The following is a 16,282-nucleotide window of genomic DNA, read 5'->3' on the forward strand; positions in this document are numbered from 1 at the left end:
ATTTTTTGGCAGAATAGGTTTGAAAAATGTCCAAAAGTTTAGATTATTAACAACAATAGATACGCCACCGACGAACCGACATGACATCCCATACATTTTCACCCATAGGAAATGAATAGTGTTGTTATTGTACTTTTTTGAACACAGCTTTTTATTTATTTCATTAGTTTAGTACTGCATCCTATCCTAAAATCTGAAACATGCCTTATAAAGCTGACCATGACAAAAACATGGTGTTCTCAAATCAACTCCACACTGCTTGAATGATTGTCCCTGTAACTTAAATAGAATCGGCCAACAACACTTTGCACTAATGATCGAACACTTTTTATACGGGTCACTTTGATTCGGTGCATAATTACACTTGACAAACCTACAGCTGCAAGCATTGCAGTTTGGTGTTTCGTATTGCAATTTTTTCTGTTGTCTTATCTTATCTCATACTAACGCAGCCAATACTTGAAGGCATCCTGGAAAATGACGATTGCTAGAATCGATCATTTTTCTTGTCAACGGCCAGGCCAACTACGCAGCATGTACCGCAGAGAGAATTCCAAAGAATCAAGTGGAATTAGGAATGATATTTTATTCCATTCAACTCATTGAAATCAAGGGGAAGGAAGAAAGCGTGGACCTCCCGTACGAAACGCTCGTATTGTGTTTTTTCTGTTGTACGGATAAATTGTTACAGTCATGTGGGCGTTACTCCCCCCTTCCTGTTAGCAACCTCCGGTCATCAACTCCCTCTTTTGTCACACCGTCACTTATGCGAGAATCGTGCAAACATTAAGGCCATTGCAAATCATTTTCAAAGTTTTTGTCACCCCCCTTGGAAATTGGCTTGGGAAAAATCGGGGGGCAAAAAAAAAATTGTAAGATATGAGTTAAATTTTTTTATAATATCAATTGTCTGTGGGCTCTACAGCCTCTAAAACCTCGAAAAATAAGTGTACGAGTCGAGTTAACGCTTCTAGCACGAAATAGAAATGGAAGTTCAAACAGTGGAATTTCCGAAACTCGGCCAAAAAAATTTTCTTTCGTTTTCGTCTTTTAGTTCGTAGATTTTTGCATGAAAAATAACGTATTTATCAAAAGCAAGAATAGTTTTGGTTTTCACGTTTAAACTTTTAATAAAAATGCCTAAAATCCATATTTTTTTGCTTGATTAAAAAATTCTGTTTTTTTCGCCCCACCCCCCTCCCCTTCAAGGGCCCAACACCGGAGGGACACCCTTTGTTAAATCCTTCAGTTCTGATTCCCTTATGTCAAGGAACATGTATGCCAAGTTTGATAAAGACCGTTCAAGGCGTTCCGGAGTTATGGTCTTCCCTCCCCTTATTGCCCCCCTCCCCCTCCCCCAACCCCTGGTGCTGATTCCCTGATGTCAAGGAACATGTGTGCCAAGTTTGACAAAAAACGGTCAAGCCGTTTCGGAGCACATTAGTGCTGATTCCCGTATATCAAGGAATATGTGTGCCAAGTTTGGTGGCGATCGGTCATGGCGTTCTGGAGTTATGGTGGAACATAAACTCACGCTCACTTTTATATATATAGAAGAAGAAGAAGAAGATTTATATACTTGACACAGCTCATGGCTCAGGCGTCTGCGCCACACTCCATTTTCCATTTTGCAACCAAGTATACATCACACAATTTGACGCTCAAAAATCCCAGCACTCGTCGATCAGCTTCCATGATTCATGTCCGCAGAATGCCACTGGGATTAGCGTTCTGTAGAGCGCTAGGTTGCTGCGAATTTGCAAACTACGCGACTTAGACTGGCTACGTAATTTGTAGAAAGCCCAATTAACAGATGCAATGCATCATTTCTACACTCTTAAATGGTTCTACCTGTAAATAGGTCGGATTTAGTTAAACATAGGTTGAAAATACTTACACTTAAAGTGTATAAACTCAAACTTTGGGTAAAAATTTCAACCAATTTTGGCTACTTGCTACCGATAATTGAATTATTCTCTACGACAAATAACGCACTTTTAAGTATTTATTACCAATTTTTTTGATTGAAAAACTACTCAAAATCTGAGTTTGTACACTTTAAGGGCATTTTGAGTAGTTTCAACCTAGCTTTAACTAAATCCGACCTATTTACAAGTAGAATCATTTAAGAGTGTAGATAGCTTTTGCTCATGCTTGCCGCTAGATGAATACTAAAGCGCCATGTGCCATATTTAGAGTAAACTTTAAACGAAGACCCCTGTAACAAGAAGACTGGCGGCTCCGCCAATATTCGGGAGACACTGATGATAGCTCACTCTGCCGACCAAGGTGGTCCCAAGATGCATCTGTGTGAGTGAGTGCTAATATTTATACCGCCATACCAACATAGTCGAGCAAACATCAACACAGAATTTTGGAGAGTTCACTAACACACATACAAAATTTACCACCTTCGCTAAAAGAAGCGCCGCCGATGGTGACGCATGACGTTTATGTGGAAAAATAACAGAGATGCCAGTCTTGTTAATAATGGGGTCCTTCGCTTTAAGGCTAATACAGTTTACACGTCATAACTTCTTTCTGTTTCGTCGTTGTTGACAGTTACTGACGGTTAATCTGAATCGGTCTTTTTGGGTGGACCAATCGGATTGAAATGCGGGTCACTCGCTCACAAACGTTCGTCGAGTATGTTTGACAGAACATGTCTATGTTGGAGCCATCTGTGAGATTTTTCAAATTTTTCAATGGTCCATTCGTTATTTTACTTCGCGGCTTACAGCGTTGTCACATGTCACGAACGTACCACTACTTAATATCGTTCCCCATGCAGCTCAACATCGGCACTAACCACCGTTTGGACTTCCACGTTCTCTGGTAGCAACCACATAGGGGGATCCGGGGCATAAAGAACACCTTAACTGTTTTCAATTAATTACGGGTAAAAAGAACCAATTCGCAATTCAACCTGAAAAGGTCTAAAATTTAGATGAGGGTATAGTCTAAACTAAGGTTAGTCAAGGGAGGTTTTTTGATGTTCAAATTTGTTTTTCACCCCGCTGGGTTACCCTTGAATGTATAAACAACGTCGAAGGTTGCTAACCAATCGTTCCGCGCACTTCTGTTCTACAAACTGTGAAAACTAGATCACCTATTTTAACTCACCTTGGTCTAAACAGTTTCAGTGAGTTCAATATCAAAATAGTATAAATATAGAAAAAATAACGTTTTCGTTTCTGATGTTTTTTCGCTCGATATTAATAGGTACGGGGCAATAGTGCCACTATGGTAGGAAAAATGACCACAAGTGGAGGAATGTTGAATTTTACCTTCTATCTATAGGAATTAGATCTAATTAATGTGTTATAGTAGAAATAACACACATAAAGACAAATAAGATTTCAATATGCTTGTTTTCGGCATAGCCATTATCATTTTATGTAATTTTCAAAAAATAAAATTTGAAAATCATTTTTAAGTCTGAGATTATAACTTTTTATCACTGAATTTTTTATGGCACCATATGAAAATTCTTCATCGTTTTCATGGAAAACTGTAGGGTGGAACTTTTGTCCCGGGTGGTCGTCTTGCCCCTAGTTCCCCGACTTAGTTTTGGTGTTAATGGTAAGTCCCAATGTCACTGCTACCCATTTAAAAAGACTAAAGGCCTCTTCCTATGGATGATTCCAATGATATCGACGTCATCCGCAAAACACAGAAGTATGTGAGATTTCGTGTTATTGGTCCCTTTCCTTTCCACGTTTGCTCTTCGTATTGCACGTGCACAGGCAATATTGAATGTGCAGTGCATCCCCATGCTTCAATTCATCCAACATGACGTTTCACCCGCTATTCTAATGCATGTTTTTGACCCAGCTAGTGTCACACGAATTAGCGTAACTAGTTCAATCAGAAAATCATAGTCTAATATTATCTGCCACAGTTAATTTCGTTTGACTGAATCCTACGCCGCCTTAAAGTGCACAAACTCATGATGAGCCTGCAAGTTGTATTCTTGGAGGTTGTCTATTAACTGACGCAGGGTGAACATCTGATCCGTCGTGGAGCAACCCTCACGAGACCCCAGCTTGGTACTCGCCGACGATGGACTCCGCTAACGGTCACAGTCTAGACAATAGTATACGGGAGAGTACCTCATAGGTAGAATTGAGCAATGTAATGACTCGAATCGTTGTTCTTTTTTGAAAATAGGGCAAATGAGCCTATCCAACCACTCCTCTTGTATTTATTGTTCCTCTCAGATCCTAACAATGATCCGGTAGATTGCTTCGTACAGCCGCTCGCTTCCCGCTTTTATAAGATCAGTCGGATTACTGTCCTTCCCAGCAGCCTTACCGTCTTTCAACTCACTGATTGCTTTCTTAATGTCCTCCTGTTTTGGCGGCTCCGCAGCTTGGCCGTCACTTACAATTCTTATCCTGTTTTTGTTGATCTTCGTGTTTACCTCTCCATTCAACAGCGTCTCGAAATGCTCCTTCCCCTGGCTGCTACCGCCGTTTTTTCAGTAACCAAAATGGCCAGCACTATCGTTGCACATCACAGGCATTCCGCACCTCACCGTTAAAAAAACTCCGTTTGTCGTTGCTGGTTAATCTCACCACTGCGTCGACGAGTACGTGCTCCCAGTACTTGCGCTTTTTAGACAGTGGGTTCTTTTTTTCCGTAACTCTAGTATCTTTATAACTTTCGCTGTTCTGACGTGTAGCCACAGAGAGCAAGTGACTCCTGGTCTGGTTCTCATCTGTCACTCTCTGGTATTCGGCATTGGAACCAGCTGTTACGCTGTCTTCCTCGCGTTATGCCTATTTACCATCTCTCATCAGTTGTTTCAATGACACCATGAAGGTTCCTCCACAGCTCACTTATATTGTCTAACCTTTGGTCCTTTCGTTCTGCTGTCCTATGATTCGTTGATCAAGCGTTCTGGCGTATTCCGCTGCCACGCCATCAATTCTTCATTTTGATGCGTCCAGGTGTGTTTCCTAATATTCGGACGTGGAAAGTAGTCATGCTTAAGCTGCTCTTCCATTATAACAGTCTTGGCTATAAACGTCCTGAAAGCTGAACCCTACTTTATCGACACAGACTTCGTAGTCGGTCATGTACTCTGACAATTACGGGGCTAGTGCAACGGTCCTACTAACTCACGAAGCAGCGGTCAGCCGAGTTTCGACCATACGACGACTGATTTGTTGGACCATCATCGTACCTAGAAGGCAACTGGACGGACTACTGTTCCATTAACTGGAACTGGATGCAAGTGCAATTAATAAGTTAAGAAAAGAATGGGATTAATAAATCCCAGAAGGTGTTCAATTTTCTCAATATTCATGCCACTTAACGTAGGAGTACGAATATTGGTACAATTCGTCCTCTTAGTTTAATTTCCGTAGTTGCAAAATGCATAGTATAATAAGAAGTTAATGAAAATGTGATCGCACTCTAAAAAGTTTTTTTTTGTGTTTCAAAGAAGGTTTGTTAAAGGTAATGTGTCTCAAAAGTTTGGTTTCGTCTACTGAGGGAGAAGTCAACACTTTTGGAAATCGAACGGAAAATACGAACTGCATACTCACTCACGAGCATTGATGAGGATTTCTGATTATTCATTCACAAGTGACGAACTCAGAGTGCACGTGTAAAGTAATATCGCGCACATTTTTTGTTTTCTATTGCGCACACTGCGAACCAATATGAACAGACATTCAAGGTTTTTGATAACATCAAGTAAAAATGCAACAAGTCATCACATATCAACACATATTGCCCCGTTCCTAATAGTTAGTGTTCCTGCTAACTGACGGTACTAACACCTTCCAATTGATCTTATGGTATCTTAACTGAGGAGGACTGTAAGTCAAAAGGATCGTAGCACTAGCCCCGCATTTGTCAATAATACTAACAGTATTTGGCTGCGAAGTCAATCGAACAAAAATTCAGAAGGTTCAATTTCGATTCGGGATGTAACGCTAGTCCTTTGCTTTGCATTTACTGTTCGTGTTTACTGTCGCATATTTGCATGCATTCAAGTGTAAATTTTCGCGAGTAGCCGTGATTGTGAATTTACCAACGCTGGGAGCTAAGAGTTGATTTTACGATTTTTTCACGATCATCGATTGTTTTGCGTAGTGATGGCTCAACTGCGGCCCTTCGAGATGGTAGGAGAAGTTAAGGCTGAAATTTTAATGACTGAGGAAGGCAATTCAGTCGCAAATCCTTGGGTATAATAAGCAACTGAATGCTTTCTGGTATGAAGGCTATGGTGAGTCCTGGGAAATGAAGGTTGGGACCGTATATTTTGTTGTGAGCAGCAATAGTCAAAACTGGTTTTCATGGGGCGAAATGATTTTTTGTGATTACAAGTTTTCTTGAAACTCATTTTTGCCACACATAACTACTGTTAGTATTGTAAAAGTGTATGAAATTTTGGAAACAAAAAAAAAAAGCATTTTTAAAAATATTACACCATTAGCTTTATTTATCACATTGGTTAGCACTGTGGCATAGTACGGGAAAGGAGCTACGGAGTCTAAAGTTTATCTCATTGCACTATTCCATACACCAGACATTGCAAGCAAGGTTGTTGATCCGATGTCTGCCTCCCAGCGGACGCTTCGGATCAACGACTGGAGCAGCACGACTGCGCGTAACAAACGGAAGTGTCTTCCAGTTCACGTGTCAGCCAAAACAAGAGATTATGGGTTTCAAGTTTGTTAATAACATGATAAAAGCTAAAGCAATAGTTCAAAGCCATTAAATTTTGTGTCAATTATATGCAATTTTAAACAAAAGGTACATAGAAAATCAATGAATAATAGAAAGTCCCAAAAACGATTAATTTAAATAATAATGAAAACAACTGCATGTCCGATAGTAAATCATTACTGCAAATTTTGACAATTGCATAGTTTGCTCAAGCTATCACCAATCGTTCCACGCGCCTTGGCTGCAATTAACGATCCGGAAAGCGGGCGCACAAATGAAACGGACATCGCGGAAATCCAAGGTGAAGAAACTGAGAACCGTGAGATGGCGCGAAAAGTTACACCGTCTCTAAAGTATCGGGTGTTTGGCCCTCTTTGGTCTCCCAGCTGTGTAGATCCGTATCGTAACAACAGCGACGAAACCTTAGACGCGCAAAATCAGTGAAACCATAGTCCATAAGACGGAAACTGTGCACAAGTTGTATTGCTGGGTGGGTGGCTGTGTTGGTGATAGTGCAAACCATCTCCTCTCAATGCTCCCATTCCTGCCCTGTCTGTGCAATAAAGCAAATAAAAAGCTCGGTTGCACGAAAGTTTCGTTTACCGACGACGAAGCTCAAGTGGAATAGTGGAAGTAGTTTCGTTTTCCACTTCCTTCATTGCTGCATTTCCTGAGTGGTTGGCGTGTCGTCGAAGTCCACTGCATGTGGTATAAGAAATATGTCTTATACAGTGACAATCGAATTTTGCAGGAATACAGCTTTTTACGCAGTTGTAATATTGTATGAATTCAGCGTACTTCCGCTTCACCATATTTGCTTTGAAATACTATTAATTATTAATCATCATTGCAATAAAATTTAAAACATGCGTCAAGTGATAAAGTTCAGTGAAACGTTAATAACGATCAGCTAGTTTACTGATAGCTGAGGTGATTCATATACGTCCACCTTACAGAGAAATAACTCACAATTACACGATATAAACCTATTGACGTCAGGGCAATGCGATCTGCTTATCATATTCATCGCTCAACTGGAGCAAACTCGACATGCTATCATACGCAGTAGAGTTACTACTATTACCTCCTCAGGTGTTCTAAATATAAACGTTGCACCAAGTCCCCTGTCTGCACCGATGCGAAAACATTGCTCTGTTTGAAGGTGAAAATTTCAATCGTTCCGTGGCATGCTTGACACAAATTCCAGCCTGCCATACGGTGGGCAGTTAGTTACAGTGCGGTTATTTGTTTTTTTTTTTGCGACACGTCGATGAGAAGAAGAATATTATCTAGCTTTTTCAAACAATTAGATTGGTATTACTGACACCTAGAATTGACTTTTCTGTCAAGTTTCAAAAGTGTCAATATTAACTGATAAGAGTAACAAAGTAGAAGACATTTTTAAGCGGACTTCTCTATAGTCTCGATTTAGATTTGGCACTCGAGTATTGTTGTCTTTTGAAGTTAGGGGAAACCCTGATGGGACCGAAGCATTGTTGTCTTGGCACTATATTTTTTGTTTAACCCTCCGTTACTCGCGCTGTTGTATTTTATCCAACGTCTGTGAACCGTAAACTTTATCTCGGTATATCTCGATTCCAACAATTCCAACAAAAAAATACTGTTTTCAGTAAAGTTGATACGCAAACCAAGATTTTTCAAACGGTGGAAAAAGTTTTATAAGTTTTTCACCAAGCGGCATTAATATTCGAGTGAATTCTGTTAGGTTTTAGCACGCCTATAAATCCAAGTTGGTGCGACTAATAAAGGTTAACATTATTTTACTTGGTTTTTTAAATTAGAAGCTAATATTGCTGAGTGAATACTTGCAATATCTAGCTAGCTAAACATGAGCCATACACTCTTAAATGATTCTACCTGTAAATAGGTCGGATTTAGCTAAAACTAGGTTGAAACTACTCAAAATACCCTAAAAGTGTACAAACTCAGATTTTGAGTAGTTTTTCAACCACAAAGTTGGCAGTAGGAACTTAAAAGTGCATTATTTGTCATAGAGAATAATTCAATTATCGGTAGCAAGTAGCCAAAATTGGTTGAAATTTTTACCCAAAGTTTGAGTGTACAAGTGTTGTACGTGTACAACAGTGAGTGACAAGTGAGTGTACGAGTGTACAGTTAAAGTGTACATTAAGGGCATTTTGAGTAGTTTCAACCTAGCTTTAACTAAATCCGACCTATTTACAGGTAGAATCATTTAAGAGTGTACGAAGAAAACAGTTTGCTTTATTTCCCCTATAAAGTTTAGACGGGAAAAGCAGAACAAACTGTTTTTTTTTCATGTGGTCTAATGTGTTGTAATAACAATCATTTTATAGCAAAACTTCCATTATTTTTCGTTTTGTAATAAACAGAGTCTTATTAGAATCAGAAATATCGGAAATATAACAAAAAAATTTTTAAGTAGAACACCTTTTGATTCATAATTTGTTATTTAATATTATAATCGCTAAGTAAGACGCTGAGTAAATAAGTGATGTGCTTGTGAGTATAATTTTGCGCTTTCTTCAAAGAATACTAAAATACAGTAATCATAGCTAGAAGAGGTTATTAAATAGTCAGGTTTTCCGTCAGATCATACTCCTCACTCCCTTTTCTTATTTTTCCTTAAAAGAACATTTCCAGGAGCCAAAACCGAGCTTTTTGGAGCTGAAGACAATTTTATCAAAAATTTGGCTTTCTCTAATTTCCTCTAAAAATTGTTGGTTTGGTCGATGTTGCCGAAAATTGAAAAAAAATTGGATAGCGGGAATTACTTCATTGTATAACTCATTAAAAATGAGTCCTAGCTACAGATATTCTTCAAAGAAAATATATATTTGTATGTTCCGCCATAACTCCAGAACACGTAGACCATTCTGTACCAAACTTGGTACGAGGGATGGTCCGATCACTTTGACTCAATTTTGATTCATTTGACAGTACCGTCTCCATTCCCATTCCCAAAAAAATCCTTCTTCATTACTTTCCCTTACCGTCCCTTCATCAATTGTAGAATCATCGTTTCAAAAAATATTAGTATATGCCTGACCGCATTTCAAGGTCATGACTAAAATCACGAAGTTTAGTCAGGTACCGTCTTAGCCGAGCAAAATTTGACAAAGTTATGTGTGGAACATTTGTAGAACTAGTTATTATCTATAATTATCTCAAATAAAGTTTTGCTGTATTTTTTGTAGACTAATCTCAACTTTTTAGTCTTGACCTTGAAATGCGGTCATACATATATATTAATATTTTTTAAAACGATGGTTCTACAATTGATGAAGGGACGGTAGGGGAAAGAAATGAAATTTTTTTGGTGAAGGAGGGGAAGAGCGGAAAGGAAAGGAGGGGGCATATTGGTAGCTACGCTTGACAAGTAGTCATTTTGACTCCTACCTTTTGTCCAATGCTGGAAGGTGCATGAGTCGAACCAAGCTGTAATCTGAGATTATAACCGGATTCGAACCCACAACTCCCGCCAGGGTATGTGGTTCGCTGGTACTTGTACCTTTGAACCATAGAGGCGCTGGACAAAAGGAGACTGCAAAATCCACTTATCAAGATAGCGACGCGTTTGGTTGGGTTATCGACACGTGTTGTGCCTCTTCCTACATCTATTACAGATTACCACCGAGCGAGAAGTTTAAAATCTAACTGGTTTTTACTAGCAGGACGACGACACTATGCCGGCCCTTACGACTTGCAAGGTACTGCACGTGACGTTGTTCGTCTGTCAGCGTGTGTTAGCCGCGATTCTCGGCGCGTCCAGCGCCTCTATGGTTCAAAGGTACAAGTACCAGCGAACCACATACCCTGGCGGGAGTTGTGGGTTCGAATCCGGTTATAATCTCAGATTATAGCATTGGACAAAAGGTAGGAGGCAAAATGACTACTTGTCAAGCGTAGCTTCCAATATCCCCCCCTCCTTTCCTTTGCGCTCTTCCCCTCCTTCACCAAAAAATTTTCATTTCTTTCTCCTACCGTCCCTTCATCAATTGTAGAACCATCGTTTCAAAAAATATTAGTATCTTTTGTTGTCTAAGTCAAATGATGACGGTCGATGGCCTTACCCGGAAATGCTTCATGTACTTACTGAAGCAGCTAAGCTAGGAGGTGCGAACTAGAGCACCTGTTCTCCAGGTGAGGGGCGGCTCACCCAGCGTTTGTCTCGTAACGGGCGGCTGAATATGAAATGCTGTATCCCGCAAGCTATACCTAAGATGGCAGACCCATCAGCGGGATGTAGGTATCGCGACCCCGGTGAAGTAGTATATCAAAAACTCAATTATCACGAACAACGAACAAAGAAATTCAGGACGGAACAATCGGTATAGGACACGGCAAGGGACAAGGAAACGATTAAGGGATAACGATTGGAAACTTGGTACCTGGAATGTCCGAACTCTTCATGAACCGGCACGGGCTGGCTTGCTTGCTCGAGAGCTGCATCAACTTGGAGTGGAGATCGCTGCTATTCAGGTAGTTCGGTGGCCAAATTCCGGAGAAAGGGAGTCCCGTGCAGTAGACCCTATTGCAGGCACTTCTTTCAAGTACCACATCTACTACAGTGGCGGTAAGAAAGCAGAACATGGAGTCGGTTTCGTAGTGTTGGGAAAACAAAAGCAACGAGTTATTCGGAGGAGGCCCGTAGATGACCGTATATAAGTGTTGAGGATTAAGGGCAAATTCTTCAACTATAACCTAATCAACTTATACGCACCGACAAATGATAAATCCGATGATGCTAAAGACGAGTTTTACGACAGGCTTAAGAGGACCTATGGAGAGTGCCCAAAACACGACGTGAAAATCATCATCGGAGATGCAAACGCGCAGATCAGGAGGGAGGAATTCTTCCGTCCAGTTATTGAAAGACATAGCCTGCATCTGTCGACCAATGATAACGGTCTGAGGCTCGTAAATTTTGCCGCGGCCAGAGGGATGGTCATCTGTAGCACCTACTTTCCACGTTTGAATATTCGGAAACACACCTGGAGGCATCCAAATGGAGACTCTAGCTCTCAGATCGATCATGTCTTGATTGATGGTCGACACTTTTCGGATGTTATCGATGTACGGTCTTTTCGTGGACCAAATATCGACTCTGACCACTATCTCGTAGTGAGTAAAATTCGCGCAAGGCTGTCGAACACGGCGAAATCTCGCACTGAGAGGACGCTGCGTTTCAACATCCAGCGGTTAACGGCAGACGGCGTAGCAGTGGAGTACGCCAGGAAGCTTGACCAGCGAATCGCAGAACAGCAGGTAGAAGAAGAAGATATAAATGGACTGCGGAGGAACATCCATGGTGCCATCCAAACAGCAGCGAGAGAGGTGATAGGCACGACGTGTGGAAGACAGCGTAACAGCTGGTTTGATGCTGAATGCCAGAGAGTGACAGATGAAAAGAACCAGGCCAGGAGTCGCATGCTCACTGCGGCAACGCGCCAAAACAGAGAGAGATACAAAGACTAGAGCTGCGGAAAAAAGAATCCATCGTCTAAAGAAACGCGAATACGAGGAGCACGTGCTCGCCGGCGCAGAGGAGCAATACGCCAGCAACGACACACGGAGTTTCTATAAATCGGTGAGATGCAGGAATTTTGCCTGTGATGTGCAATGATAGTGCTAGCAACCTGCTTACCGACAAAACGGCGGTAGCAGCCAGGTGGAAGGAGCACTTTCAGACACTATTGAATGGAGAGGTAAATGCAGAGATCAGCAGGGACAGGATAGAAATTGTAAGCGATGGTCAAGCTGTGGAGCCACCAACACAAGAGGAGGTTAAGAAGGCAATCAGTGAGCTGAAAAACGGTAAGGCTGCTGAGAAGGACGGTATCCTGGCTGAACTTCTAAAAGCAGGGAGCGAGCGGCTGTACGAAGCAATCCACCGGATCATTGTCAGGATCTGGGAGGAAGAACAAATGCCGGAGGAGTGGTTGGATGGTCTCATTTGCCCAATTTTCAAAAAGGGACATCGAATGGAGTGTAAAAACTATCGAGGCATTACATTGCTCAATTCTGCCTACAAGGTGCTTTACCGTATCCTGTTCTGCAGACTGAGACCGTTAGCGGAGTCCTTCGTCGGCGAGTACCAAGCTGGTTTTCGTGAGGGACGCTCCACGACGGACCAGATGTTTACCCTGCGTCAGTTGCTAGACAAATTCCGGGAGTACAACTGACAGACACACCATCTGTTTGTGGACTTTAAAGCGGCGTATGATTCAGTTAAACGAAATGAGCTGTGGCAGATAATGTTAGAACATGGTTTTCCGACGAAACTAGTTACGCTGATTCGTGCGACGCTGGACGGATCCAAATCATGCGTTAGAATAGCTGGTGAGACCTCAGCTGCTTTCTTGACGTTGGATGGACTGAAGCAAGGGGATGCACTCTCTAACCTGCTATTCAACATTGCCTTGGAAGGTGCATTACGAATGGCAAACGTGGAAAGGAATGGAACTATCATCACGAAATCACACATGCTTCTTGGTTTTACTGATGACGTCGATATAATCGGAATCAACCGTAGAGCAGTGGAAGAGGCCTTCAGGCCCTTTAAAAGGGGAGCTGCCAGATTGGGACTTACCATTAATACCGCCAAAACGAAGTACATGGTGCTGGTAGGGAACGTGGGAGCCCAAGTGGTGTTGGTGCCGAGGTGGAGTTAGATGGGGAACGATATGAAGTAGTGGAGGAATTTATATACCTTGGTATACTCGTGACATGTGACAACGATGTAAGCCGCGAAGTGAAACGACGAGTTGCAGCCGCGAATCGGGCTTTCTACGGATTACGTAGCCAACTGAAGTCCCGTAGTTTGCAAATTCGCACAAAACTGGCGCTCTACAGAACACTAATCCTCCCGGTGGCCCTTTACGGACACGAATCATGGACGCTAAAGGAAGCTGATCGGCGAGTGCTTGGGGTTTTTGAGCGTAAAATTCTGCGAACTATACTCGGTGGCAAAATGGAAAATGGAGTGTGGCGCAGACGCATGAATCACGAGCTGTACCAAGTATACAAATATGCTGATATAGTGAAGGTAGTGCAATGTGGCAAGCTTCGGTGGGCTGGACACGTGGTCAGAATGCCTGATGAAAGAGTAGCTAAAACTATTTTCAGCAGAGAACCAGGAAGAGGCCGTAGACTCCGAGGCAGACCCCGCAACCGGTGGGTGTGTGCTGTCGAAGACGATGCACGCTCAGCTGGTGTTCGTGGGGATTGGAGAACGGCAGCCCAGGACCGACGGTACTGGAGGACCATAATTCGTTCGGCGCAGGATCGGTAACGGACCGTTGCCACTAAAATCAAAAAAATGAGGTTCTATTGGGGAAACATAAAAAAATTCGGTCGTAAAAAAGAGAACGGTAATTCAAATTTCGGACGTAAAATAGTGGACGTAAAACGAAATCACGTAAAATGAATGGACGTAAAAAGAGATTCAAAAGATACAACAAAATTGTAGATAATAAAGCTCTACAAATCTATATCTGTAAAAATAAATTTCTGTTTGTTTGTCTGTCCGTATGTTCCTTATAGAATTGGAAACTACGGAAAATTCGCATGCAGGAGTTTTTGGGGCCGGGGAAGGTTCTTACGATAGTTAGAGACCCCTTCCCCCTAAGAGGAAGGCCCCCATATAAATAATATACAAATACAAATTTCTGCACAACTCTAGAACTAATCAAGCAAATGCAACCAAATGTGGCATGTGGAGGTTTTTGGAGGCAAGAATTTTTTCTATGGTGAATTGCGACCCCTCCCCTCTTGAGGAGTGGGGGCTCCAATACAAATAAAAGAAATATTTCTGCACAACTCGAGAACTAATCAAGCAAATGGAACCAAATTTGGCCTGTGGGAGTTTTTAGAGGCAGGAATTTTTTCTATGGTGAATCAAAACCACTTCCTTCTATAAGAAGGGGGGATCCCATATAAATGAAATACAAATTTCCTCATAACTCGAACACTAATCAAGCAAACGGAACCAAATTTGGCATGCGCGAGTTTAGGAAGCAGGATTAGCTACGGAACAGAAGGGGGAGCTGACTGGGAAGGAGCCAACAGGGGGACGGATAATGTGAGTATGAATACATATTTCGCTATATTCTAAAACACCCAGATGGTTCTTCATCAAACATTGCACACTTGTTTTTTGCCATAAAAGAATCAGCGCGGGGGATTGGAAAAAGTTGAAATTTTTCGTTAATTTCAGTATATTTCATATCATCAATCAATTGATATGAGAATTATGAAAATCTGTCAAATACTGGTGGCAGGGTTATAATACTCATGATCTCTTGGTTTTTCCTGATGCTAACCCTACAGTAAGTCTTATTACCAACTAACATGAAGCTGAAACAAAAATACCATGTTCGAAAGGAACTAAGGTTGCAAAACGTGAATCTTACTTAAAGTGATTTTTAAAAAGCAGTACAAAGATAAAACCTTCGAACAACTTTAGAATAAAATTTACTCTAGCAGAAATTTGGTTACACTTTAGGGCTAACAGCGAACACGTATTCAATAGAGCAAAACCTTACTAAAGCACTCAGTTCCAAACAACGAATAGCAGTTTCGCAAACACGAATGTCCTTCAGGTGGCATGCTGTTTAACAGGCACCCAATGTTATGTATATATGTATAACTGGGCACCTGTCAAAAGCCAAAACGCTAGTGAAACGGAAGCAGCCAATAATAATTGCGATTCCGGTGTTAATAAAAAAATGGTCATATAATAGAACCCATCCGACTAGGCACCGCAGTGCAGTCGGTTTCGGATCAGTGGTTCGCGTATCGCTGTATTAGTTGGCGTAACATTAAGAAAAAATAATCAGTTTACCCGACAAAAGTTGGCCGGTTCGGATATCTAACTTGTTCTCTGACTCATTGTGTATTTTAAATCTTCTAAATACAAAATTGACGATACTAGAATAACTTCTGACACACGCCCTTCCGTGATCAGATCGCCGGTGAAAAGAATTCTGTTTCGATTGCTTCATTCAAAACAAATCGATGCCGTAAGATTGGCTTGTAGCCTAGATTAGAAATTTATCCATGCTGCAGCGATACCATTAACTATAGGTTAGCAGAAGCGAAATTTATTTGCGCAAGCGAAGCAATTGAAGTTATGATTGGAAAGCTTCCGTTCACCCTCTAAACCACTGAAGTGCCTTACCGTTTTCTTGGTCACTCCAGTCGTAAAATTTTGTGTCTATAGTATGATAAAACACGATAATTTATGTTAGTGCTATGAAGTGCAGTGCTTCGTTCCGTTTTGCAACTGTTTAGACTCTAGCATTAAAACACGAAATATACGCACACTTCTTTGTGATAATGTTTACGTTTTGCAGCTAATCAGCAGCTTGGTGTGTGCATTCAGGTAAGTGATTAGCAAAACAAACGTCCCACAGTGATTGCGGTTGTGCAAATTGCTGTTCCGATTGCATGCACTGTTCCCATGCGTGTGCATCCAATGAAGCTGGACTACTTTTTATATAATGATCAGTATTGAATGAAAGAAAATAACAGTTTACATTGTGGCGTTTGTAATTGCCATAGTAAGATTGAAAATGCATTTGAATGTCAAAATACTAGC

At 41.3% G+C, this 16,282-nt stretch overlaps 1 protein-coding gene across 1 annotated transcript in view; it reads right to left on the minus strand.

The window, feature by feature from the left end:
* Positions 1-16,282, minus strand: part of LOC128744519 (cytohesin-1) — a 78,460-nt gene that overhangs the window by 54,396 nt on the left and 7,782 nt on the right. The gene's annotated exons all lie outside the window — the stretch shown is intronic.

The sequence above is a fragment of the Sabethes cyaneus genome, chromosome 3 (genome assembly GCF_943734655.1).
Source record: "Sabethes cyaneus chromosome 3, idSabCyanKW18_F2, whole genome shotgun sequence".
Lineage (NCBI taxonomy): Eukaryota > Metazoa > Arthropoda > Insecta > Diptera > Culicidae > Sabethes > Sabethes cyaneus.